The 26,219-nt window shown below is 49.1% G+C and overlaps 2 long non-coding RNA genes across 2 annotated transcripts; both read left to right on the forward strand.

The window, feature by feature from the left end:
* The first annotated feature begins 1,254 nt into the window (after window positions 1–1,254).
* Window positions 1,255–13,645, forward strand: LOC136369893 (uncharacterized). Its single transcript, XR_010745084.1, has 3 exons — window positions 1,255–1,346; window positions 1,598–1,786; window positions 13,401–13,645. It is a non-coding gene; the product is annotated as an uncharacterized lncRNA (long non-coding RNA).
* A 2,826-nt stretch (window positions 13,646–16,471) lies between these two features.
* Window positions 16,472–20,066, forward strand: LOC136369892 (uncharacterized). The gene is made up of 2 exons (XR_010745083.1): window positions 16,472–17,787; window positions 19,635–20,066. It is a non-coding gene; the product is annotated as an uncharacterized lncRNA (long non-coding RNA).
* Window positions 20,067–26,219: the final 6,153 nt, after the last annotated feature.

The raw sequence follows: 26,219 nt of genomic DNA on the forward strand, positions 1-26,219 counted from the left end.
CCCTGTGGGCTGCAGGTACCGCCTCTTGGTGCTCCTCTGGGTTTTTTAGTCTGCAGCAGGTTTAAAAAGTCCTAGGTGAAAGGAGGAAAAAAACCCAAAAAAACACCCCAAAAACAGTGTGGGGAACTTCTCTGCCCTAGCTAACTAAAACTGGCTAGGAGCCAAGCAGCTCTCTGTGCTGCAGTCTGTCTGTGCTTGAGCTGAATATACTGGAGAAGGAATACGCAGGAGTGAGTACTGTTTTCTTAACACTAACTGTATGCTTTGTCTTCCCTTGCTTTGCTCTCAAGATCAGTCTGAAAGGTACAGAATGCATTTTTGAAGTAGCTATTTTACACGTTTGAGGGGTTTTGGCACTTTAAATATTTGTTTTGGAGGAAGTTTGCTTGGAGTTTAGTATTAGTTATAATGGGATTCTTTTATTTTTAATTAGGTGTTTTTAGATTTTATTGCAGTTAAAAGTTGTGACTTTTTTGTTATGTTAGTAATAGAGAATAGGTTTTCATTTTGTATGTAGTGATGGGATTGGTTTATATGGTGTACTAGTCTTGACTAAGGGTTTAAAATTCTGTGTTTTTGATGTGTTAGGTTAATGAATTTATGTAGTTCAAAAGATATGGGTTCTCTGCTTCTTATTCTGTTAGAGACAGGTCTTCAAGTTGGGGGGGTCCTGGGTATATATTTTGGAGGTTTTTTGAGAGGAATGGACATGGCATTATTTTTAGTATATTTGGTAGTTTGATTATGGGTAATAAGAGCTGGCCTTTTTTTTTTTTTTTTTTTTTTTTTGCACCCCGGAGCTGTTCTGCCTTGCTGCTTAGTCTGGGGGTAGGGGTAATAGGGCAAGGCCTGGGGTAGGGTGTAGTTGGCCTTTTGAGGGTATTCCCAGGTTGCCACAAGATGTCTGGAGCTGTCAAGTTACCCTGCAGCACTTTGGCTTTTGTCTGAACTTTCTTTCAGATGCAGCTGGATAAAATCCCTGGCAGAGCAGCCCATCCTGGGTGAGGGGGCTCCCCCGAGAAGGTCAGTCACTGTTGGTGTTTGCAGGGGAAGTGTAAATGGTGGCTGTGTTATGGTGCTGTTCTTTGTCTTTATTTTTAGGAGGTGAAGCCGGATATCAGCACTCAAGATGCAGTGGGCACGGTGAGCAGTGATGGGCCAGCAGAAGTAGTTGCTGTTGCTCAAGCCTCACTCGCTGGTGAAACTCTAAGCCTCAGTTATTGTGTGTTTTAGGCTGTGCAGTCACCTGACTACAGACCTGGTTCACCTGGCTCTTGAGCCCTCCGGGAGCATTTCAGGACTCTGTGAGGAAGCCTTGATCTTCTCCATTTGAAGGCACCATCCAGGTGGGCTTGTATAATGGCTGAGCAGTCGGGGTTAGGATTCGGGGAGGAGGAGCGAGGGTCCCCTGGAGTTTCAGCAATGCCACGTCACCTTGTCTGCTCTTAACCCAGGCACAGCCTGTGACGCCTGTGGGCGCAGCTAAAGCACGGGCCGGGACCTGGGCATTGTTAGGAGACGGTGAGTAGTAGAATTGCAGCTTTTTGGCCAATGTGCTGCTAAGATCAGCATTCATGTTGGGTCACCTTTGTTGTAGCTGACTGAGACAGCAGCCCGATGACACCAGGAATTTCCCTGAGGGTGAGGAGGCCTTTGGCACCCGGCGGCGTGGATTTGCATCCTCAGATGTCCGAGAGATAAGTGGAGGGCTACAGCTCACAGAGGGGATGAAAGCGGGGTGCCAGGGCAGGGATCAGCAGGCGGGTGTTTTGAGTCAGGTTTGGAGGTAGGGATGTCATATATATATATATAAGAAAAAGAAGAAAAATATATACATTTACATATATACACACTATATACAGGGGGCGGGACCTAGGATGACAAGGTGTGCTGGGGGGGCGGGTCCAGACCCCTAGGCCCAACCCCCAGACCCCTAACACCTGCCCACTAACCCAGACCATGCCCCTGACCACGCCCCCCCATCTCCCTCCAAGACCCCAGGCACGCCACCCTGCCCCCTCACCCCTAGGCCCAAACCCCACAGCCTAGGGTGTGGCATAGGGGTCAAAGGTCACTAGAGGTCACGGGGTCAAAGGTCACTAGAGGTCACGGGGTCAAAGGTCACTAGAGGTCACGGGGTCAAAGGTTAAAGGTCACTAGAGGTCACGGGGGTCAAAGGTCACTAGAGGTCACAGGGTCAAAGGTCAAAGGCCACTAGAGGTCACGGGGTCAAAGGTCACTAGAGGTCACGGGGTCAAAGGTCAAAGGTCACTAGAGGTCACGGGGTCAAAGGTCACTAGAGGTCACGGGGGTCAAAGGTCACTAGAAGTCACGGGGGTCAAAGGTCAAAGGTCACTAGAGGTCACGGGGTCAAAGTTCAAAGGTCACTAGAGGTCACGGGGTCAAAGGTCACTAGAGGTCACAGGGGTCAAAGGTCAAAGGTCACTAGAGGTCACGGGGGTCAAAGGTCACTAGAGGTCACGGGGTCAAAGGTCAAAGGTCACTAGAAATCACGGGGTCAAAGATCAAAGGTCACTAGAGGTCACGGGGTCAAAGGTCACTAGAGGTCAATAGGGGTCAAAGGTCAAAGGTCACTAGAGGTCACGGGGTCAAAGGTCACTAGAGGTCACGGGGTCAAAGGTCACTAGAGGTCACGGGGTCAAAGGTCAAAGGTCACTAGAGGTCACGGGGTCAAAGATCAAAGGTCACTAGAGGTCACGGGGTCAAAGGTCACTAGAGGTCACGGGGTCAAAGGTCACTAGAGGTCACGGGGGTCAAAGGTCAAAGGTCACTAGAGGTCACGGGGTCAAAGGTCACTAGAGGTCACGGGGTCAAAGGTCACTAGAGGTCACGGGGTCAAAGGTCAAAGGTCACTAGAGGTCACGGGGTCAAAGGTCACTAGAGGTCACGGGGGTCAAAGGTCACTAGAGGTCACGGGGTCAAAGGTCACTAGAGGTCACGGGGGTCAAAGGTCACTAGAGGTCACGGGGTCAAAGGTCACTAGAGGTCAATAGTAGTCAAAGGTCACTAGAGGTCACAGGGGTCAAAGGTCAAAGGTCACTAGAGGTCACGGGGTCAAAGGTCACTAGAGGTCACGGGGTCAAAGGTCACTAGCGGTCACGGGGGTCAAAGGTCAAAGGTCACTAGAAATCACGGGGGTCAAAGGTCACTAGAGGTCACGGGGTCAAAGGCCACTAGAGGTCAATAAGGGTCAAAGGTCAAAGGTCACTAGAGGTCACAGGGGTCAAAGGCCACTAGAGGTCACGGGGTCAAAGGTCAAAGGCCACTAGTGGTCACGGGGGTCAAAGGTCAAAGGTCACTAGCGGTCACGGGGTCAAAGGTCACTAGAGGTCACGGGGGTCAAAGGTCAAAGGTCACTAGAGGTCACGGAGGTCAAAGGTCACTAGAGGTCACGGGGTCAAAGGTCACTAGAGGTCACGGAGGTCAAAGGTCACTAGAGGTCACGGGGTCAAAGGTCACTAGAGGTCACGGGGTCAAAGGTCAAAGGTCAATAGAGGTCACGGGGGTCAAAGGTCACTAGAGGTCACGGGGGTCAAAGGTTACTAGAGGTCACGGGGTCAAAGGTCAAAGGTCACTAGAGGTCACGGGGTCAAAGGTCAAAGGTCACTAGAGGTCACGGGGTCAAAGGTCACTTGAGGTCACGGGGTCAAAGGTCAAAAGGTCACTAGAGGTCACGGGGGTCAAAGGTCACTAGAGGTCACGGGGTCAAAGGTCAAAGGTTACTAGAGGTCACGGGGTCAAAGGTCAAAGGTCACTAGAGGTCACGGGGTCAAAGGTCACTAGAGGTCACGGGGTCAAAGGTCAAAGGTCACTAGAGGTCACGGGGTCAAAGGTCAAAGGTCACTAGAGGTCACGGGGTCAAAGGTCACTAGAGGTCACGGGGTCAAAGGTCAAAGGTCACTAGAGGTCACGGGGTCAAAGGTCAAAGGTCACTAGAGGTCACGGGGTCAAAGGTCACTAGAGGTCACGGAGTCAAAGGTCACTAGAGGTCACGGGGGTCAAAGGTCAGCGGTCACTAGAGGTCACGGGGTCAAAGGTCACTAGAGGTCACGGGGTCAAAGGTCAAAGGTCACTAGAGGTCACGGGGTCAAAGGTCACTGGAGGTCACGGGGTCAAAGGTCAAAGTTCACTAGAGGTCACGGGGGTAAAAGGTCACTAGAGGTCACGGGGGTCAAAGGTCACTAGAGGTCACGGGGTCAAAGGTCAAAGGTCACTAGAGGTCACGGGGTCAAAGGTCACTAGAGGTCACGGGGTCAAAGGTCACTAGAGGTCACGGGGGTCAAAGGTCAAAGGTCACTAGAGGTCACGGGGTCAAAGGTCACTAGAGGTCACGGGGTCAAAGGTCAAAGGTCACTAGAGGTCACGGGGTCAAAGGTCACTAGAGGTCACGGGGTCAAAGGTCACTAGCGGTCACGGGGTCAAAGGTCAAAGGTCACTAGAAATCACGGGGTCAAAGGTCACTAGAGGTCACGGGGTCAAAGGCCACTAGAGGTCAATAAGGGTCAAAGGTCAAAGGTCACTAGAGGTCACAGGGGTCAAAGGTCACTAGAGGTCACGGGGTCAAAGGTCAAAGGTCACTAGAGGTCACGGGGTCAAAGGTCAAAGGTCACTAGAGGTCACGGGGTCAAAGGTCACTAGAGGTCACGGGGTCAAAGGTCACTAGAGGTCACGGGGGTCAAAGGTCACTAGAGGTCACGGCAGTCAAAGGTCACTAGAGGTCACGGGGTCAAAGGTCAAAGGTCACTAGAGGTCACGGGGTCAAAGGTCACTATAGGTCACGGGGTCAAAGGTCAAAGGTCACTAGAGGTCACGGGGTCAAAGGTCACTAGAGGTCACGGGGGTCAAAGGTCAAAGGTCACTAGAGGTCACGGGGTCAAAGGTCACTAGAGGTCACGGGGTCAAAGGTCACTAGAGGTCACGGGGGTCAAAGGTCAAAGGTCACTAGAGGTCACGGGGTCAAAGATCACTAGAGGTCACGGGGTCAAAGGTCAAAGGTCACTAGAGGTCACTGCGGTCAAAGGTCAAAGGTCACTAGAGGTCACGGGGTCAAAGGTCACTAGAGGTCACGGGGTCAAAGGTCAAAGGTCACTAGAGGTCACGGGGTCAAAGGTCACTAGAGGTCACGGGGTCAAAGGTCAAAGGTCACTAGAGGTCACGGGGGGCAAAGGTCACTAGAGGTCACGGGGTCAAAGGTCAAAGGTCACTAGAGGTCACGGGGGTCAAAGGTCAAAGGTCACTAGAGGTCACGGGGGTCAAAGGTCACTAGAGGTCACGAGGTCAAAGGTCACTAGAGGTCACGGGGTCAAAGGTCAAAGGTCACTAGAGGTCACGGGGTCAAAGGTCACTAGAGGTCACGGGGTCAAAGGTCAAAGGTCACTAGAGGTCACGCGGGTCAAAGGTCACTAGAGGTCACGGGGTCAAAGGTCACTAGAGGTCACGGGGTCAAAGATCAAAGGTCACTAGAGGTCACGGGGTCAAAGGTCACTAGAGGTCACGGGGGTCAAAGGTCACTAGAGGTCACGGGGGTCAAAGGTCACTAGAGGTCACGGGGTCAAAGGTCACTAGAGGTCACGGGGTCAAAGGTCACTAGAGGTCACGGGGTCAAAGGTCACTAGAGGTCACGGGGGGTCAAAGGTCAAAGGTCACTAGAGGTCACGGGGTCAAAGGTCACTAGAGGTCACGGGGTCAAAGGTCACTAGAGGTCACGGGGTCAAAGGTCACTAGAGGTCACGGGGTCAAAGGTCACTAGAGGTCACGGGGGTCAAAGGTCAAAGGTCACTAGAGGTCACGGGGTCAAAGGTCAAAGGTCACTAGAGGTCACGGGGTCAAAGGTCAAAGGTCACTAGAGGTCACGGGGGTCAAAGGTCACTAGAGGTCACGGGGTCAAAGGTCACTAGAGGTCACGGGGTCAAAGGTCAAAGGTCACTAGAGGTCACGGGGTCAAAGGTCACTAGAGGTCACGGGGTCAAAGGTCACTAGAGGTCACGGGGGTCAAAGGTCACTAGAGGTCACGGGGGTCAAAGGTCACTAGAGGTCACGGGGGTCAAAGGTCACTAGAGGTCACGGGGGTCAAAGGTCAAAGGTCACTAGAGGTCACGGGGTCAAAGGTCACTAGAGGTCACGAGGGTCAAAGGTCACTAGAGGTCACGGGGTCAAAGGTCACTAGAGGTCACGGGGTCAAAGGTCAAAGGTCACTAGAGGTCACGGGGTCAAAGGTCACTAGAGGTCACGGGGTCAAAGGTCAAAGGTCACTAGAGGTCACGGGGTCAAAGGTCAAAGGTCACTAGAGGTCACGGGGTCAAAGGTCAAAGGTCACTAGAGGTCACGGGGGTCAAAGGTCAAAGGTCACTAGAGGTCACGGGGTCAAAGGTCACTAGAGGTCACGGGGTCAAAGGTCAAAGGTCACTAGAGGTCACGGGGGTCAAAGGTCACTAGAGGTCACGGGGTCAAAGGTCACTAGAGGTCACGGGGTCAAAGGTCAAAGGTCACTAGAGGTCACGGGGGTCAAAGGTCACTAGAGGTCACGGGGGTCAAAGGTCAAAGGTCACTAGAGGTCACGGGGTCAAAGGTCACTAGAGGTCACGAGGGTCAAAGGTCACTAGAGGTCACGGGGTCAAAGGTCACTAGAGGTCACGGGGTCAAAGGTCAAAGGTCACTAGAGGTCACGGGGTCAAAGGTCACTAGAGGTCACGGGGTCAAAGGTCAAAGGTCACTAGAGGTCACGGGGTCAAAGGTCACTAGAGGTCACGGGGTCAAAGGTCACTAGCGGTCACCGGGTCAAAGGTCATTAGAGGTCACGGGGGTCAAAGGTCACTAGAGGTCACGGGGTCAAAGGTCACTAGAGGTCACGGGGGTCAAAGGTCAAAGGTCATTAGAGGTCACGGGGTCAAAGGTCACTAGAGGTCACGGGGTCAAAGGTCACTAGAGGTCACGGGGTCAAAGGTCACTAGAGGTCACGGGGTCAAAGGTCAAAGGTCACTAGAGGTCACGGGGTCAAAGGTCACTAGCGGTCACGGGGTCAAAGGTCACTAGAGGTCACGGGGGTCAAAGGTCACTAGAGGTCACGGGGTCAAAGGTCACTAGAGGTCACGGGGTCAAAGGTCAAAGGTCACTAGAGGTCACGGGGTCAAAGGTCACTAGAGGTCACGGGGTCAAAGGTCAAAGGTCACTAGAGGTCACGGGGGTCAAAGGTCACTAGAGGTCACGGGGGTCAAAGGTCACTAGAGGTCACGGGGGTCAAAGGTCAAAGGTCACTAGAGGTCACGGGGTCAAAGGTCACTAGAGGTACGGGGTCAAAGGTCAAAGGTCACTAGAGGTCACGGGGTCAAAGGTCACTAGAGGTCACGGGGTCAAAGGTCAAAGGTCACTAGAGGTCACGGGGTCAAAGGTCACTAGAGGTCACGGGGTCAAAGGTCAAAGGTCACTAGAGGTCACGGGGTCAAAGGTCACTAGCGGTCACGGGGTCAAAGGTCACTAGAGGTCACGGGGGTCAAAGGTCACTAGAGGTCACGGGGTCAAAGGTCACTAGAGGTCACGGGGTCAAAGGTCAAAGGTCACTAGAGGTCACGGGGTCAAAGGTCACTAGAGGTCACGGGGGTCAAAGGTCAAAGGTCACTAGAGGTCACGGGGTCAAAGGTCACTAGAGGTCACGGGGTCAAAGGTCACTAGAGGTCACGGGGGTCAAAGGTCACTAGAGGTCACGGGGTCAAAGGTCACTAGAGGTACGGGGTCAAAGGTCAAAGGTCACTAGAGGTCACGGGGTCAAAGGTCACTAGAGGTCACGGGGTCAAAGGTCAAAGGTCACTAGAGGTCACGGGGTCAAAGGTCACTAGAGGTCACGGGGTCAAAGGTCAAAGGTCACTAGAGGTCACAGGGTCAAAGGTCACTAGAGGTCACGGGGGTCAAAGGTCACTAGAGGTCACGGGGTCAAAGGTCACTAGAGGTCACGGGGGTCAAAGGTCACTAGAGGTCACGGGGTCAAAGGTCACTAGAGGTCACGGGGTCAAAGGTCACTAGAGGTCACGAGGGTCAAAGGTCACTAGAGGTCACGGGGTCAAAGGTCACTAGAGGTACGGGGTCAAAGGTCAAAGGTCACTAGAGGTCACGGGGTCAAAGGTCACTAGAGGTCACGGGGTCAAAGGTCAAAGGTCACTAGAGGTCACGGGGTCAAAGGTCACTAGAGGTCACGGGGTCAAAGGTCAAAGGTCACTAGAGGTCACAGGGTCAAAGGTCACTAGAGGTCACGGGGGTCAAAGGTCACTAGAGGTCACGGGGTCAAAGGTCACTAGAGGTCACGGGGGTCAAAGGTCACTAGAGGTCACGGGGTCAAAGGTCACTAGAGGTCACGGGGGTCAAAGGTCAAAGGTCACTAGAGGTCACGGGGTCAAAGGTCACTAGAGGTCACGGGGTCAAAGGTCACTAGAGGTCACGGGGTCAAAGGTCAAAGGTCACTAGAGGTCACGGGGTCAAAGGTCAAAGGTCACTAGAGGTCACGGGGTCAAAGGTCAAAGGTCACTAGAGGTCACGGGGTCAAAGGTCACTAAAGGTCACGGGGTCAAAGGTCAAAGGTCACTAGAGGTCACGGGGTCAAAGGTCAAAGGTCACTAGAGCTCACGGGGTCAAAGGTCACTAGAGGTCACGGGGTCAAAGGTCACTAGAGGTCACGGGGTCAAAGGTCAAAGGTCACTAGAGGTCACGGGGTCAAAGGTCAAAGGTCACTAGAGCTCACGGGGTCAAAGGTCACTAGAGGTCACGGGGTCAAAGGTCAAAAGTCACTAGAGGTCACGGGGTCAAAGGTCAAAGGTCACTAGAGGTCAAAGGTCACTAGAGGTCACGGGGTCAAAGGTCAAAGGTCACTAGAGCTCACGGGGTCAAAGGTCACTAGAGGTCACGGGGTCAAAGGTCACTAGAGGTCACGGCGTCAAAGGTCAAAAGTCACTAGAGGTCACGGGGTCAAAGGTCAAAGGTCACTAGAGGTCACGGGGGTCAAAGGTCAAAGGTCACTAGAGGTCACGGGGTCAAAGGTCACTAGAGGTCACGGGGTCAAAGGTCAAAGGTCACTAGAGGTCACGGGGTCAAAGGTCACTAGAGGTCACGGGGGTCAAAGGTCAAAGGTCACTAGAGGTCACGGGGTCAAAGGTCACTAGAGGTCACGGGGTCAAAGGTCACTAGAGGTCACTAGAGGTCACGGGGTCAAAGGTCACTAGAGGTCACGGGGTCAAAGGTCACTAGCGGTCACGGGGGTCAAAGGTCACTAGAGGTCACGGGGTCAAAGGTCACTAGAGGTCACGGGGTCAAAGGTCACTAGAGGTCACGGGGTCAAAGGTCAAAGGTCACTAGAGGTCACGGGGTCAAAGGTCACTAGAGGTCACGGGGTCAAAGGTCAAAGGTCACTAGAGGTCACGGGGTCAAAGGTCACTAGCGGTCACGGGGGTCAAAGGTCACTAGAGGTCACGGGGTCAAAGGTCACTAGAGGTCACGGGGTCAAAGGTCACTAGAGGTCACGGGGTCAAAGGTCAAAGGTCACTAGAGGTCACGGGGGTCAAAGGTCACTAGAGGTCACGGGGGTCAAAGGTCAAAGGTCACTAGAGGTCACGGGGTCAAAGGTCACTAGAGGTCACGGGGGTCAAAGGTCAAAGGTCACTAGAGGTCACGGGGTCAAAGGTCACTAGAGGTCACGGGGTCAAAGGTCACTAGAGGTCACGGGGTCAAAGGTCAAAGGTCACTAGAGGTCACGGGGTCAAAGGTCACTAGAGGTCACGGGGTAAAAGGTCACTAGAGGTCACGGGGTCAAAGGTCAAAGGTCACTAGAGGTCACGGGGTCAAAGGTCACTAGAGGTCACGGGGGTCAAAGGTCACTAGAGGTCACGGGGTCAAAGGTCACTAGAGGTCAAGGGGGTCAAAGGTCACTAGAGGTCACGGGGGTCAAAGGTCACTAGAGGTCACGGGGGTCAAAGGTCACTAGAGGTCACGGGGTCAAAGGTCAAAGGTCACTAGAGGTCACGGGGGTCAAAGGTCACTAGAGGTCACGGGGGTCAAAGGTCACTAGAGGTCACGGGGTCAAAGGTCACTAGAGGTCACGGGGGTCAAAGGTCACTAGAGGTCACGGGGGTCAAAGGTCACTAGAGGTCACGGGGGTCAAAGGTCACTAGAGGTCACGGGGTCAAAGGTCACTAGAGGTCACGGGGGTCAAAGGTCACTAGAGGTCACGGGGTCAAAGGTCACTAGAGGTCACGGGGGTCAAAGGTCAAAGGTCACTAGAGGTCACGGGGTCAAAGGTCACTAGAGGTCACGGGGGTCAAAGGTCAAAGGTCACTAGAGGTCACGGGGTCAAAGGTCACTAGAGGTCACGGGGTCAAAGGTCACTAGAGGTCACGGGGGTCAAAGGTCACTAGAGGTCACGGGGGTCAAAGGTCACTAGAGGTCACGGGGTCAAAGGTCACTAGAGGTCACGGGGGTCAAAGGTCACTAGAGGTCACGGGGTCAAAGGTCACTAGAGGTCACGGGGGTCAAAGGTCAAAGGTCACTAGAGGTCACGGGGTCAAAGGTCACTAGAGGTCACGGGGGTCAAAGGTCAAAGGTCACTAGAGGTCACGGGGTCAAAGGTCACTAGAGGTCACGGGGTCAAAGGTCACTAGAGGTCAAGAGGGTCAAAGGTCACTAGAGGTCACGGGGGTCAAAGGTCACTAGAGGTCACGGGGGTCAAAGGTCACTAGAGGTCACGGGGTCAAAGGTCAAAGGTCACTAGAGGTCACGGGGGTCAAAGGTCACTAGAGGTCACGGGGGTCAAAGGTCACTAGAGGTCACGGGGGTCAAAGGTCACTAGAGGTCACGGGGTCAAAGGTCACTAGAGGTCACGGGGGTCAAAGGTCACTAGAGGTCACGGGGTCAAAGGTCACTAGAGGTCACGGGGGTCAAAGGTCAAAGGTCACTAGAGGTCACGGGGTCAAAGGTCACTAGAGGTCACGGGGGTCAAAGGTCAAAGGTCACTAGAGGTCACGGGGTCAAAGGTCACTAGAGGTCACGGGGTCAAAGGTCACTAGAGGTCACGGGGTCAAAGGTCAAAGGTCACTAGAGGTCACGGGGTCAAAGGTCACTAGAGGTCACGGGGTCAAAGGTCACTAGAGGTCACGGGGTCAAAGGTCACTAGAGGTCAAGGGGGTCAAAGGTCAAAGGTCACTAGAGGTCACGGGGGTCAAAGGTCACTAGAGGTCACGGGGTCAAAGGTCACTAGAGGTCACGGGGTCAAAGGTCACTAGAGGTCACGGGGTCAAAGGTCAAAGGTCACTAGAGGTCACGGGGGTCAAAGGTCACTAGAGGTCACGGGGGTCAAAGGTCACTAGAGGTCACGGGGGTCAAAGGTCACTAGAGGTCACGGGGTCAAAGGTCACTAGAGGTCACGGGGTCAAAGGTCACTAGAGGTCACTAGAGGTCACGGGGTCACTAGAGGTCACGGGGTCAAAGGTCAAAGGTCACTAGAGGTCACGGGGTCAAAGGTCACTAGAGGTCACGGGGTCAAAGGTCAAAGGTCACTAGAGGTCACGGGGTCAAAGGTCACTAGAGGTCACGGGGTCAAAGGTCACTAGAGGTCACGGGGTCAAAGGTCACTAGAGGTCACGGGGTCAAAGGTCAAAGGTCACTAGAGGTCACGGGTCAAAGGTCACTAGAGGTCACGGGGTCAAAGGTCACTAGAGGTCACGGGGTCAAGGTCACTAGGTCACCTAGATTAAATATCAGGAGGAAATGGTTCCCTGTGGGGGCGGTGGGGCCCTGGCACGGGGGACCCCGAGAAGCTGTGGCTGCCCCGGGATCCCTGGCAGTGGCTTGGACGCTGGGGCTTGGAGCAGCCTGGGCTAGTGGAAGGTGTCCCTGCCCTGGGCCGGGGCGGGGGGGGAGGGGGTGCAATGGGATGAGCTTTCAGGTCTCCTGCACAATTTAGTGATTGTGATGGTCCTGCTGAGCTCAGTCTTGCAAATTGAGGCTGAAAGATGAGTGCTTGTAATTTACACTGTGTAAAACAAGAAGGAATGCTTAAAAATATTCTAATGCATGGGGTATTTTTAGAAAAGGGATGGGGAGAGGTGCTTCCTTTTATTTTCTTTGGAATAAATGTTCTTTCTCACTTACAGCATGGTAGAACCCCTGTTCTGCTCTGGCCGCTGAAGGACACTTGCCAAGAGATTGCTGTCCCCTCATTTGTCCTGTCCTGCATCACGAGTGTCTGCATTTACAGCTTCAAACGAGTGAGTCCCTTGCTAACCCCCCCTGGGCAGCAGCTGGAGCCTGCTCCGGGCTGGGCTGAGGGAGCAAACCCCTTGGGGCTGATGCTGCTCCACACTGGGGGTACTTGGCAAAATGACCAGCTTTGTCCTAGATTTGTTTTTTTTTTTTTTTTTTTCTACAAGGTTTTAATCATCCACTTGGTAAAAAATAAATGGTAAAGGGCTGAAACCATGACGGGCTGCCAAGTTATATAGACCAAGGACAGCTTTTTTTTTTTTTTTTTTTTTTTTTAATAGCTGTGGGTCTTAAATCTTGATTTTGAGCCTCTCTTCTTTGGCCAACTTTATTTTAAAGAGATCTTATTTTAAAGTTAGCTGCTTCAATAATGAATTGATTGTACAAATGCTCTCTAATGTCAGAAGGTTAAAGCACTAACACCAACATGCTACCTCCTTAATTTTTAGCAGCAAAACTTGATCTTTACTAAACTTAAACCCCCATTTTTTTTTTTTTTTTGCTGCGGATAAGTTAATGAAGGTGTTCATCAGCTTTTGCTGCCCTTCACTGATACTCAAGCTCAATAAAAAGTTGCTCTGCTGTTCTAAAATACAGATTTCAGACCTCCCTCATTCTCTCCAGCCTAGAAACACGTGAATAGATTTTTTGATCTTCTTTCTTTTGGTTTCTGTGGGTTTTAAGCTGCATGGTGAAAGGTGTCTGTGGACATGGCACCCAGGGAGTGGTGCTGGGAAGGGCAGGATGGGAGGTACTGTTTAGAAATCCAGAGGCAGCAGTGCATTGGGAGCTGGTGCTCCTGCCTCAGGCACACTCTCCTGGCCGGTCTGTGCAATGGTAACATTCCTGTTTTCCTACCTGGCGCTGGAGTTGGAGGAGGACCGAAGTCTTTGCATTGGTGGAAAGGGGAGCTCCAGGGAAAAACTGCTGTTTGTGTCCTCAGAGAGCAGTGGGCAGAGGCTGAGAGAAATCCTGGCTGGCTGAGGGACACTTGTGACCCCTCTGGAATAAATTCCTGCGTCTCCTCAGACCTGCCGGGTTGCAGTGGAGTTTGGATGCATCTTGCTGCAGCTTTGCTTCTTAATAATTACTGGAGATCCGTGGATTGCTGGGTGATTGCTGTGAGTTCTCCTCTTTTGTAGGAGCTGCACGGTGAGGTCAGTGTTCTGAGGGAGGCCCTGGCAAAGCTGCCGAGGGCAAGGAACACGGAGCGTCCGGGGGCCTTGGATCCCACCCGAGTTTCTGCTGGAGCGTGCTGCGTGCAGTGCTGGATGTTTGACGGGGCTTTGGGGTGCTCTCCTGCAGTCCCGGCTCCAACTTCTGCCCCTGAGCCGAGGCCTCGCCGTGTCCCAGCACTGAACCCGGCAGGCGGGTGCGCTTTTCCGGCCCTCGGATCCCACGGGCGATCCCGGATTCCCGGAGCTGCCCGAGGCACGGCCCGGCCTCTCTGCCTGGGAGCTGCACTTGAGTCTGCCTGAAGCGAGGGCGTCCTGGCCACGTTTGAAACTCTATTGCTGTTGTTTTTCCGGTCCTGATCCCGGCCCCGATCCCCTGGCCCCGGCCCCGATCTCGGCCCCGATCTCCCCGGCTCCTCTTCCCCAGCACCGGCCCTGGCCCCGTCCTGCCCCCGCCCTCACACTCAGGGTGGCAGCAGCTGCAGGTGAGAGTTGTCACAGGATGGTGTGGGGACACACGGCCCCAGGTGTGACCTGTCACAGGATGGTGTGGGGACAGAGCGGCCCCAGGTGTGACCTGTCACAGGATGGTGTGGGGACAGAGCGGCCCCAGGTGTAATCTGTAAAGGGTGAGGAGGGGACAGAGCAGCCTCAGGTGTGAGCTGTAAAGGATAGTAGGGGACAGTCCCTGCTGGGGACGGTTTAAGAGGGCAGCCTGAGGAGGGTTTTGTCAAGAGGGGTGGTTTTGCTGAGCTGCTCTGTGTGGTGACGATGCAATTCTCTTGGTGTGTCTGGGAGAGGACCTGCAGGTGGGATTATTGTTTCAGGGGGTGCTGCTGAGGAACAAACCTTCATGCCAAGTACCAGGTAATTCAGTGTGGGTTTATGAGGGGGATTTTTCTCTTTTCCCTTTTCAGCTTTGTGTTGTGAATTCCTCCCCGGTGCTCCCAGAAGGAGAAGGGGTTATGAAGGTAAAAGGAGTTCAAGTTGAATGAAGAAATTGCTGTTTTCTTATTGTCTGTGTTTAAACTGCATGGAATTCCTCCTGACTTGGAGTTTTAATACAGAGGGGTACTTCGATGTGTTTTTCGCTCAGTGTTACTGTTTTGGGTGGTATGAAGTGTTTTGTTAGATTATTTGGTGTTTTTATGTGTCATTTGTTTTTTGAGCGAAGATAACTTTAGGTGTGCATTTGTCTGTATTTGAGGAAGAATTAATTTCAATAGCCTTTTTTATAGACTTGGGATATGTGGTTTTGGGGTTTTGTTTATTGTGTGTAAGCATTCAGGTTGGCTTGGACCAGTTTTTTTCTGCTTAGTGGTTTTAAGGTGTTTTTAAATAGTTTGTTGTATAGCTCCATTTTGCTGGTAGATGGTGTATGATGAGGAATTTGGTCTATTCATTTCACATTAGGATTCCTAATTTCTGTGTTAATTAGATTGTTTTTAAGCTGAGTTTTGGTTTTGAATTTTTCTCGGTGGGGTATTATGTTTTCCAAGGATATGTTTTCTAAGGTTTATGATGTAGTTGGCTGTGGTGTGTGAAGTGGTGGAGACTTTTACCCTGATGAGTGTGTAGTGTTTGTTTTGGTGGGTTTGAGGCAGTGTGATGTAGTTCATTTTTAAGGTTTCCAATACTTACAATTGGATTATTGTTTATTGTGTTACAGGGATTTACTCATTTGTCTTGTTGGACAACAGTATATATTCCATAGTTACGGGTAATTGAGGAGGTATTGTTTGTAGTTGAATGGGTCTTTTGGGTTTGTGTGTATTTATAGGTGGTTTTGAGGCATTATGGATGCATCAGGTTAGGAATAACTGTTTTTGGTGTTGTTAATTTACATATATTTGTGTTATTTTTTATTTTTGTCGTTTGATTTGTTTGTTGTTGCCATGGTTTAGGGTAATTTTGGGAGGAAACTTTTGTATGGGTGTTTTTTGGAAAGTAAATCCAAATGGTCTCTCTCTTTGGGAAAGAATGTCCTTGGAGAAAATGGAAAAAAACCAGTTGATTTAACAGACAAAGTGTGCATAAGCATGAAGATTGAATAGCATGGAATAATGAAACTTCTTGCTATTTTTAAGTGAGATGGTAAAACTAGAAAGTCCTTGCTGTGGGTTGTAGCTGAGCTCCTTTGGTCTCTTATCAGCTGTTCCGGTGTTGATAAAATGCTGAGGCCCAGGCCCCGTGGGCTGCAGGGGCCAGCTCTCCGTGCTCCTCTGGGTTTGTCAGTCTCTGCAGCAGGTTTAATCAGTCCTAAGAAAAAGGAAACAAAATAGTCCAAGGGACTTCACTGCCCTAGTTAGGTGGAACAAGCTAAGAGCCAGGCATCTCTCTGTGCTGCAGGCATCTGTCTGTGCTTGAGCTGAATATACTGGAGAAGGAATGCACAGGAGTGAGCACTGTCTTCTTCAAACCAGCTGTGTGCTTTGTCTTGCCTTGCCTTGCTCTCAAGATCAGTCTGAAAGGTACAGAAAGCATTTTTGAAGTAGTTATTTTATGTCTCTGAGGGGTTTTGGTACTTAAAAGATTTGTTTTGGAGGAAGTTTGCTTGGGATGCTTGGTGTTTTAGGTTAGTTATAATGGGATTGTTTTCTTTTTAATTAGGTGATTTTAGGTTTTATTGCGGTAAAAGTTGTCACTTTTTTGTTCCATTAGTAATAGAAAATAGGTTTTCATTTTCTATGTAGTGATGGGATTGGTGTGTGTGGGGCACTAGTCTTGACTAAGGGTTTAAAATTCTGAGGTTTGGATGTGTGAGGTTAGTGAATTGATGTAGTTCAAGAGACATGGGTTTTCTGCTTTTTATTTGGTTAGAGGCAGGTCTTTGAGTTGGGGAGGTCCTGGGTTGATATTTTGGAGGTTTTTTAAGGGGAATGGGCATGAGGTTATTTTTATTATATGTGGTGGTTTGACTATGAGGAATAAGAGTTGGGGTTTTTTTGTGGATTTTTGCTTTTGGAATTGATGTATTTGTGTGGTTAGGGTAGTGGTGTTTCTGGTGCAGCTCTGAGCATCCGTCACTGTGTGTTTCAGGTGGTCCATTGTATGATACAGGGACCCCCTCACTGACCAGCCGGCAGATCTGCCGAGATCACGCCTCGATGTTTGGATTTCTTTATGGTACCTGACTGAGAGACAGCAGGAAGTTCCCTGAGGGCGAGGCAGCCTTCTCTGGCACCCGACGTGGAATGTCATCCCCTGACATCCGAGAGATAAGTGGAGGGCTGTGAGCCACAGGGGGGGATACAAATGTGGTGCTGGGAGTCACCAGGAGGAAGTTTTGAGTCAGGTTTGGAGATGGGGTTGTCCAAGATGTGACACCTCAGGCTACAGAGAGGGAAAATCTCATTTTTGATCCCTGTGCTGAGGTGAGCAGGGCAGAGCAGTCCTGGTGTGTGTCGTGTCACTTGTCTGTTGTGCCCTCTGTGTGTTTTGTCTTTCATGTCTTATCCCTTAGCCCTTCGAGGGCCTTATCAAAACCCTGGCATCGCTCTCAGCATCTCTGGTCTCTGCGTTCCTCGGCCAGGTGCCTTTGACTCGGCTGCTCAGACACGCACCAGAATCCATCTCTCTTCACAAGCATCCGGTCTGGTGCCTTTTCGGGTCTTGTTCTGAGCTGTGTCCACAGCTGTGCACTGCCACGATCCATACTTGAGGATTAGGTCTTTTAGGAATGCAAAGATAGGTAGAGGATTCTGACCGTAGCCTTCTCGGGCATCCATCTCCTTGGTTCTTGGGATAATCATCCCATTGTCATCTTCTTGCTGCAGGGTTCTCTGAGCCTGGTCAGCTCACCCTCAGTCTTACCTCGGTCGTCTCATCCCGAGTCCTCTTGGTCCTCAGGGTCGTTCCTCTTGCCAAGAGATTTCTGTCCCTGTTGTGTCCCCTCGTTTGTCCTGCCCTGTGTCACGGGTGTCTGTGTGTGTTTGGGCCGGAGCTGCTCTGCCTTGCTGCTCAGTCTGGATGTAGGGGTGTAAGAGGGCAAGGCCCGGGGAGTTGGAATTTGTGACGTAGGGTGTGTAGCTGGCCTGTCGAGGGTGTTCCCAGGTTGCCACAAGACTGTCTGGAACTGTCAAGTTACCCTGCGGCCCTCTGACTTTTGTCTGAACTTTCTTTCTGATGCAGAGGGATAAAATCCCTGGCAGAGCGGCCCAGGGACCGGACACCTGGGCCTGACTCAGCTCCCCACTGAGGGTAATTGGGGAAATGAGTAGGTTTGTCCTGGAGTGTTAAAACTTTTTAAAAATTTAAACTTTCTACTAGGTTTTAATCATCAACTTGGTTAAAATTAATAGTTATGGAATAAGTCATATTGTTGGCATTTTCTTCTTGAAAACATGAGGGGCTGGTAAGTTACAGGCTTCCAAGACAGCAGTTTTTTAATAGCTGTGAGATTTATATCTTGATTTTGAGACTCTCTGTTGGCTAATTGTGTGGTTAAGTCTTATTTTGAAGTCAGCTGCTTCAATAATGAATTTATACTGCAAATACCCTCTAATGTCAGAAGGTTAAAGCACCAGCACCAGCATGCCACCTCCTTAATTTTTAGCAGCAAAAATTGATCTTTACTAAACTAAAACGTTCATTTTGAAGACATAACTTCATAGAGAACAGGTCTCCCCAGGAGCTGTGTGGGGCGGTGCTGGGGGAAGAAAAACAGGGTCAGGAATGTGTGGGGCAGAGCTGGGGAGAAAAGAGGGGTTAGAAAATCTATGGGACTGGAATGGGGTCAGGATGTGGGGCACGATTGCGATCTGTGGGGCAGGGAATGTGTGGGAATGATGTTCCCTGCCCCAGACATTCTGGCCCCACAGATTTGTCTGACCCCATTTTTCTGCCCCACACATTCCTGACCCATGGATTTTCCTGCCCCGTAGATTTCCTGGCTCTGTTTCTCTCCCCCAGCTCTGCCCCACACGTTCCTTCCCCCATTCCTGCCCCGCAGATCTCTGCCCCATGGATTTTTCTGCCCCCTGATTTTCTCCCTGAGCTCTGCCCCATACATAATCCTGCCCTACACCTATCCTGCCCCACATCCTGACCTCATTCCTCTGCCCCACACATTCCTGCCCTACAGAGTTTCAGATGTCAAATACAAGTGAGTCTGGAGTTTCTCTGCATCTACTCCCACAAACTACAGGTGACTCTTGGATAGGAGCAAGTAGACCTGTTGAATTCCCACTTCCCTTTAAAATCAGAGCAGAGGAAGCAGATTTTAAATCATCATTCCATGAACTTCCCCTGACTCGATGACTGTGCCAAAAGATTTCAGTGTTAGGAATTTGTGAGCTTGTTTTCCAGGCAAGCTGGGATTTTGGTATTATTCCTTCCTTTTATTTGATGTTTCTCCTCTCTCTGGTTTTAGGAAGGGAATGTTTATTGCAAAGGCTAGTTTTCCATCCTGATTGGGATTTTGGTACGTGTTAGGGCACGTTTCCAAGGAACTTTACCACATTAATGTTGGTAAATCAGGCGTTGTTCAGCACCGTACCCACAGAATTCTGTGAATTCCCAGCAAAACTTGCCAAGTGTTTCATGGCCATGATTCATCTCTTTGTAAAGTTCAATTTGCTGCATTTGTAATTCCATGGATCCCCTTAAAACTTCAGTCCTGGCCTGGCTGCTCTTCCTGGGACACAGTGAGGTGGTTCTTTCCTGCCTTGGCACACGTGTGACTGCTCGTCCAGACTGAGCTTCCCGCTAAGATAGAATTTGTTTGCAAGCAAAACTGGGCATTGTCTAGAAAACCTTAGTTTGTGGGAGGCACTGGGTTTGTTTTCCATATTGCAGCCTAATCCAGGAAACTCCTGGAGCTGTGTTAGGCAGGGGCATGAGGGCAGAGCTGCATTTATTTAATTTTGTATTTTATTTATTATGTTTTATTTTGTCTTCTTTGTGTTTTTTTTTTTTTTTTTTTTTTTTTTTTTGTGTGTGTGTGTTATTTTCGTTAGTATTGTGTTTTTAAAACGTTTTTCTTCTTATTTTTTAATTTTAATTTTCAATTTTCTTTTACTTTTTTACCTAATTTTAATTACTTTTAGTAATTGTAGTTTTTTATTCAATTTTATTTCTTTTTATTTTTAATTTTATTTTTTTACTTTTAAATTTTATTTCCTTTTTCTATTTAATTTTGTTTCTTATTTGATGTATTTTTGTTTTATTTTTTCATGTTTTCTCTGTTCCTGTTTTCCCCAGACTCGTTCTTTCCCCGGGGCTGTGGAAGTTTGGCTGCTGGCAAGAAAGAAGTTGAGAAACGACCTCCCCGTGCCCTGGACGTGTGGATAGAATGGAGGGCGCAGTTCAGCAAAAGCTCCGTGTTTTCTGCTCGGGTCAAACAGCTGAACGGAGAAAGCCCTGAACCCCCCGGGGCCGTTTTATTCCTTTCAGCCCCCGAACAGGTCTCGTCCCACCCGTGCACAGAATCGCCAGCAGCAGCCTGATGTCGGGGTGTATTTCAGAGGCAGCCACAAAACAAAGTCGACGCTTTCTTTTGTAACTCCCCGAACCTCCTTGGTTATTATTATAGCCATGGTGGAATTAATTTGTTCTTTTAGTAAAACATTCTGTATAAAACATGTACGATATCTAATGCCTATGTCTCTTTGAAATAAAAGTATTCTGCAGCTCCGTGATTGTTTCCAGGATGACGTTAACCCCCCATCTACAAACTAAAGGGAGGAGTTCCCTGAAGGAGATGGGCCTTCTCCTGCGATGACATTACTAATGACTCAATGCTCCTCGCCTGACTGAGCCTTTATCCACACTCTGCCCCGTGGCCGTGGGTATGCCGAGTTCCCGAAAAACTAATCAGAAGTATCGGCTCTGCCCCGAGCCCCAATCAGCAGAGGAAAAGAAATGTAGATTTGAAAACAGCTGCAGAGTAGACAAGAGAAAGAGGCAACCTCTTTCCTCAAGCAGAGACTGTCTGGGGCAGAATCTGTGAGCGGGGAGGGGTGCGGCTTTGCAGTCACACCTGAGGTGTGCACCCAGCATTTAATCCCGGGGGCTAGATGCTGTCCCATTGCTGTTGGCTTTTTCCACAAAATACTGATTCACAAAATTCTAATAATGAATTGGCACTTTTAAATGAAATTGGACTCGTTATTTATAACTTTTATTAACAAAGAAATCCAAAACAAAGCAAAAAACACAAAAACCCTCACATCCACTCCCCCAAGAACAAAACACTGAAAGAGAAATTATGCCAGTAATTTTCAAATAAAAATTACATCTTGACCCCTTAGAGACCCAGGTGCATTTAATCCTCATTAAGTGTGGTTCTGATGTGTTAGGTTGATGATTTCATCTAGTTTAAAATACTGTTTATTTGTTAATATGTTAAACACGAATTAAAAAAAGTTAAAAAAATAGAAAAATAAGAAATATCAATAATAAAAATAAGTACTATATATGGCTACATGTTAAATATATTTATAACGTATTATATGCAGTAGACATAGATATGAATAAAAAAGACGAATGGTAATGATGATAAATAAAATATAAAAAAATTAATACAAAAAAAAATTGGAACATAGCTTAAACGAAAGGCTTTTTTGGTTTCAGTTTGGCTGATGGCTGGGTTCTTGCAGTTGCGGTTGGGGGTCTTTTGGGTCGTTTATTCCAGAGGATGTTCGGAAGGGCATTTTTGGCCACGCGCTTCTTTGCCTCCCGCTGTGCGCCGCTGCCCCGGGCCGGGCTGTGCGGCGGTGCTGCCACCGTGTGGGCAGAGAGCGGTACTGCAGCTCCAGCCCGCGGCAGCCCCGGGCTGCGCTCAAGGCGGTGCTGCCACCGTGTGGGCAGAGGGCGGTACTGCAGCTGCTCCCCGTGCCCGTCAGCGAGCCGCACGGCAGCCCCGGGCTGTGAGCTCGAGGGCAGTGCTGCCGCCCGACCGTGGATTTGGGGTGTCTTTGGAGGCGGATTCTCGGGCTGATTTGCGGCTGAATTTTTAGCCGACTTGGGGACAAGTGAGAGGCAATTTGGGCTGAATGCTGATTGATTTGGGGCTGATTTGTGCATATTTTGGGGCTGAATTTGAGGTTGATTTGGGCTGAATTTTGGGGTAATTTTGCTGAATTTTGGGCGCTTCTGGGCTGATTTGTGGGCTGAATTTTAGGAGAATTTGGAGCTGGTGTGGGTGGATTTTGGGGGTCATTTTGGGCTGAATTTTGAGGTGAGTTTGTGCTGAATTTTCAGTGATTTCTGGGGTATTTTGGGGCTGCTTTTGGGGCTGGTTTTGGGACTGTTTGGGCTGAAATTGGTCTGATTTATAGCCAATCTTGGGCGTGATTTGGGGGCATTTTTGGCTGAATTTTGGGCTGATTTTGGAGCAGATTTGGGGGTAATTTTTCTGGCTCTTTTGGGAGATATTTCGGTCATTTGGGGCTGAATGTTGGGCTGATTTGGGGAACATTTAGAGCAGATGTTTGGGTGGGTTTTGGGCTGATTTTGGCTGATTTTTGGGCTGAATTTTGAGGTAATTTTGGAACCTAATATTTTGGAAAATATTTTGAGTTTATTTGAGGTCAATTTTGGGGTGAATTTTCGCTGATTTTGGGTCTGAATTTGGGATCATTTTTAGGGCTGATTTTATAGATTTTGGGGCTGAATTTTGGGGGTAATTTTAGGATCATATTGCGAGAGTTTTGGAACAATATTCAGTAGGTTTTGGGCACTTGGGGGGTAATTTTGTGTTGTTTTTGGGCTGAATTTGCGGTTGATTTTGGGCTGAACTTTGGAAACTTTGGGCTGAATTGGGGGTAATTTTTGCTGAATTTTGGACTGTTTTGGACTGCTTTGGGGGCTGAATTTTAGGAGAATTTGGAGGTGTTGTGGGCTTATTTTGGGGGTCATTTTTGGCTGAATTTTGAGGTGAGTTTGTGCTGTATTTTCACACTGGTTTGTGGACTAATTTGAGGCTGGTTTTGGGGCTGGTTTGGGGAGTATTTTCGTTGATTTTTGGGCCAGTTTTGAGCCAAATTTGGGGTGGTTTTGGGGGTGATTTTGAGGTATTTTTTCTGGCTCTTTTGGGAGAAATTTGGGTCATTTGGGCCTGAATTTTGGCCTGATTTGGGGAGCATTTGGAGTAGATGTTTGGGTGGGTTTTGGGCTGATTGTAGAAGTGGTTTTGTCTGATTTTTTGGCTGGAATTGGGACAATTTGGGCTAATTTTTGCTGAATTTTGGGCAGATTTGGGGGCTGAATTTTAGGAGATTTTGGAGGTGATGTGGGCTAATTTGGGGGGCAATTTCTGCAGAATTTGGGGTTAATTTTTGGATTGTTTGGGCTGAATTTTGGGCTGAATTTTAGTCCAATTTTGAGCCACATTTAGGGTGATTTGGGGCTTGTTTTGGGGCTGATTTTGGGACTCTTTGGGCTGAAGTTTGGACTGCATTTTGGGCCAGTTTTTAGCCAAATTTGGGATGATTTTGGGGGTTATTTGGGGCCATTTTTGGCTGCATTTTGGGCTCAATCTTGGCTGATTTTTGAGCTGATTGTGAGGTAATTTTTTGCGGTATTTTGGGAGAAATTTGTGTCATTTGGGGCTGAATTTTGAGCTGATTTGGGGACCATTTGGAGTAGATGTTTGGGTGGGTTTTGAGCCGATTTTGTCTGATTTTTGGGCTCAATTTTTGACAATTTGGGGACAATTCTGGGGTAATTTTTTGGAGAATTTTCGTTTTATTTGTGGTCATTTTTGGGGTGAATTTTCACTGATTTTGTGTCTGAATTTGAGGGCAATTTTGGGCTGATTGTAGAAAATTTGGGGCTGTATTTTGGGGGTTGTTTTAAGACAATTTTAGGATAATTTTGGGACAATATTCAACATGTTTTGGCCATTTGGGGGGTAATTTTGTGTTGATTTTGGGCTATATTTGGGCTCAATGTGGGGTGAATTTGGGGTTGATTTGTGGTTGAATTCTGAGGTGTTTCTGTCTGCCCAAGAGCCCAGTTCCAGGTACTAAGTTCAGCTGGTGACAAGAGATCTACCTGAGAGGGCAGATGTCTGAGGACCAGCCAGGGACTACTGGTCTACCTTTGAGGCCAGAGGCAGGTCTGGCAGCCAGCCAGGAACAACAGGAATGCCTGATATGCCAGAGACAGGTACAAAAACGGCCCTAGAACAACAGGTCTACGCAGGACCCTGGAGCCAGGTACCAAGGCCAGCCTGGTACATAGGTCTACCCCGGAACCCAGAGCTAGGTACGAAGGCCGCCGTAGGACAACAGGTCTACCCAGGAGCCCACAACAATGTATTGACAGCCAACAACATCAGGTCTACCCAGGAGCTCAAAGGCGTGTATTAATGCCAGCTAGGGACCATCGGTCTACCCAAGAGGTCAGAGGCAGGTCTGAAGGCCAGCCAGGGACAACAGGAAACCTGAGAGGCCAGAGGGAGGTATAAAAAAGGCCCTAGGACAACTGGTCTTTCCAGGAGCCCAGAGGCAGGTACAAAGGCCAGCCAGGGACAACAGGTCTATCCAAGACCTGTGTGCAGCAGAGCTGGGGGGTGGGACATATGAGGTCAGAAAATCTGTGGGGCAGAGAAATCTATGAGGCGACAATATGTGGGGCAAGGAACATCATTCCTGCACATTCCCTTCCTCACAGATCACAAATCGTGCCGCACATCCTGAGTCCATTCCTTGCCCCACATTTCTTCCCCACACATTTCTGACCCCATTCCTGCCCCAGAGATTTTCTCACCCCTTTTTTCTCCTTTTCTCTTCTCTACACATTTCTGCCCTATGCTTTCTTGACCCATTTCTCTCCCTCAGTTCTGCCTGACATCCTCACCCTCTTCCTGCCCTATAGATCCCTGCCCCACATCTTGACCCCATAGATCTCTGCCCCACACATTCTTGCCCCATAGATTGCTCTGCCCCAGAGATTTTCTGACCCCATTTTTCTCCCTCCAGCTCTGCCTTACAGATTTTCCTGCCCCCCATCCTGCTCCCATTCCTGCCCCACATATCTCTGCCCAACACATTCCTGGCCCCATTCCTGCCTCATAGATCTCTGCCCCATAGATTCCTTCCCCTATTCCTGCCCCACACATTCCTTAATTCTGGGTATTTGGATTTAGCCTGGGATTGTCAGCTGAGTCATGAAAAAGCCAACTCAGCTCCTGAACTCTCAATGAATGTTAGAAACACTTCCACAGAAAGACAAGTTGGCAATTATTCCAAAGGAAAAGTTGTAAATGAAGGGTAATGCTTGCTGGGGAAATTCCTTAGGAATTATTATTAGGAATTATCTCACACATACAGAATTTTGGAGGCGGAATGCCAGTTTGAGCCTTGGGCACCTGTGGGAGAAGACGGGTCCTAATCCATACCAAGGAAAGCCCGGAGCCCCTGCAGGTCAGGTGCAGACAATGAACTGTCCAGGGAATGAGCAGCAAGTCCCCTCTGCCCCCGCCCTCACACTCGGGGTGGCAGCAGCTGCAGGTGCGAGTTGTCGCGGGATGGTGAGGGCACAGTGCAGCCCCAGGTGAGAGCTGTAAAGGAGAATGAGGGGGCGGTTCCTGCCAGGGCTGCTGAAGAGAGGAGCCTCCGCTCCCTTTGGCATGGAGCTGTGCGAGGAGAGGCTCTCTTTCTGGGTTCCTACAAGTGTCTTATGGAACGCCATTAAGAGCCTGTCACAGGGTCATGGGGAGCACTTGGATGTGGAACATTGCTTCAGGAGGTGCCGAGGGACAAACCTTTGTGCCGAGCAGCAGCAGCAGGTGAGCCAGTGTGGGTTTGTAGGGGGGACTTTTCTCCTTTGCCTTTTTAGTTCCATCTTGCCAGTTCTTCCCTGGTGCTCCCAGAAGAAAAAGGAGTTGTGAGCACAAAAGGAGTTGAAATGAGGACAAAAGGAGGGAAGAAACTCCTCTTCTGTTATTGTCTGTGTTTAACCTGGAGGGAATCCTTCTTCACCTAATAAGTAGTGGCTTCTAATAAGTAGTGGTACTTACATGTGGGGTTTTATTCAATATTATGTTCTTTGGTAGTATATAGTGTTTTGTTTGATTTTTTTTTTTTTTGGTCTTATTTATGTGTAATTTGGTTTTTGAGTGAAAAAACCTTTCACTCAAAGAAAATAACTTTTACGGGTGGGCTTGTTTGTATTTGAGGTAGAATTAATTCAAGTGGCTTTTTTGGATAGACTTCTGATACGTGTTATTGGGGTTTTGTTTATTGTATTTAAGGATTCCAATTGGGTAAGGCTGGTCAAAGTTTGGATGTTCTGTTATATGCAGTTTTAAATTTTTTTCAAGCTTTTTCTGTTGAGTGGTTTTAAATAATTTATTGTGTAGCTTTATTTTGCTAATAGATAGTGTATGATGAGGCATATGGTGTATTTATTTCATGTTAGGTTTCTTAGTTTCCATGTTGATCAGATTGGTTTTGAACTGAGATTTGTTGTTGAATTTTTTTGGTGGGGGTCTTATATTTTCCAAGGGTATGTCTCCTAAAGTTTACAATGGTGTAACTGGCTGTAGTGTGAGGTAGAGGGGAGGTTTTTATTTATTTAGTGGTGGCTTATCATGGTGAGTGTGTAGTGTTTGTTTTGGTGGGTTTGAGGTAATGTGATGTAGTTAATTTCTTAGGGTTTCCTAATGTTTATAATTGCATTATTGTTTACTGTCTTATAGGGGTTTATATATTCAGCTTGTTTGACTACAGTGTACGTTCTGTAGTTATGGATAATTTGGGAGATATTGTTTACAGTCAAATGGATCTTTTGGCTTTCTGTGTATTTATAGATGGTATTTTTGTTTTGATGGTTTTGAGG

The sequence above is a fragment of the Sylvia atricapilla genome, chromosome 19 (genome assembly GCF_009819655.1).
Source record: "Sylvia atricapilla isolate bSylAtr1 chromosome 19, bSylAtr1.pri, whole genome shotgun sequence".
In the NCBI taxonomy this organism is placed as follows: Eukaryota; Metazoa; Chordata; class Aves; order Passeriformes; family Sylviidae; genus Sylvia; species Sylvia atricapilla.